This window comes from Ascaphus truei, chromosome 6 (assembly GCF_040206685.1).
Source record: "Ascaphus truei isolate aAscTru1 chromosome 6, aAscTru1.hap1, whole genome shotgun sequence".
Taxonomy (NCBI): Eukaryota; Metazoa; Chordata; class Amphibia; order Anura; family Ascaphidae; genus Ascaphus; species Ascaphus truei.
The window spans coordinates 29932601-29933515 of NC_134488.1; positions in this window are offsets into that span (position 1 = coordinate 29932601).

Here is a 915-nt window from a genome sequence, read left to right on the forward strand (position 1 = left end):
TATATATACATATATGGTGCAATGTGTGGTCACAAAACTTAGCTTGCACCTGCACCATTTAGTCAAATAATTCACAGGATATTACATTGATGTCCTACAGATAGCTCTAATGCAACACTGACATCTGCTGTTTGTGTCTACATTTATCTCTGTTTAACATGGCATAGGCATTTGCCTGCATTGTTCAACTAGATAGATTGCTGCCAATAGAAACCTTCCCTTAGCTCCATAAATTAGCTGAAAGGGTCTCCCATACACCCCTTCATGACCTCACATTCCCTCCTTTCACCTATACCCTCTTACAGCACTTCATGTCCTGCTGAAGATGGGGCTTCTATAATTGGACACAGGGCACAAAGTAAGGTTACTCAGACTAGATCAAACAAACAGAGCCTTAATGCTACCACAGTACATAAAAAATACTTCATCTTGGCTACGAGAACATATGGAGCTATTAATCCCAGAATGCTTCAAGAAGTATATTGAGACTTAAGATGTCCTCCTGTTTCGGAGACATGGGTTCACTACAGAAACCTACCAGTGCCATCTTCCAGATTTCCCCAGCCTGCTCCTCTGTCCTCATGTAGTCCGAACGGTGGCCAAACGGCTTCCAACATTACTAACCACAGAATGCCTTTGGTAGGATATTCCCCTCTTGTAGCCAGTTAACATATTGAGACCTGTCGCATTACCCCAAATGAGCACATTGGGATGGATTGAGAAATGCCATGTTACTTCTCTTCTAGCTTCTTCCCTAATCCTTTATTTTGTGTTCTTCTACCATTGTAGTTTGGGTGAACACAGCCAGAAATCACTAGCACAGGACACCTTAGTCTGTAGTGCACACAGGGTTATCAATCCTAGAAGGCTTTAAGAATAAAAACATATCATCATACGACCAGCCCATGAGGTCAC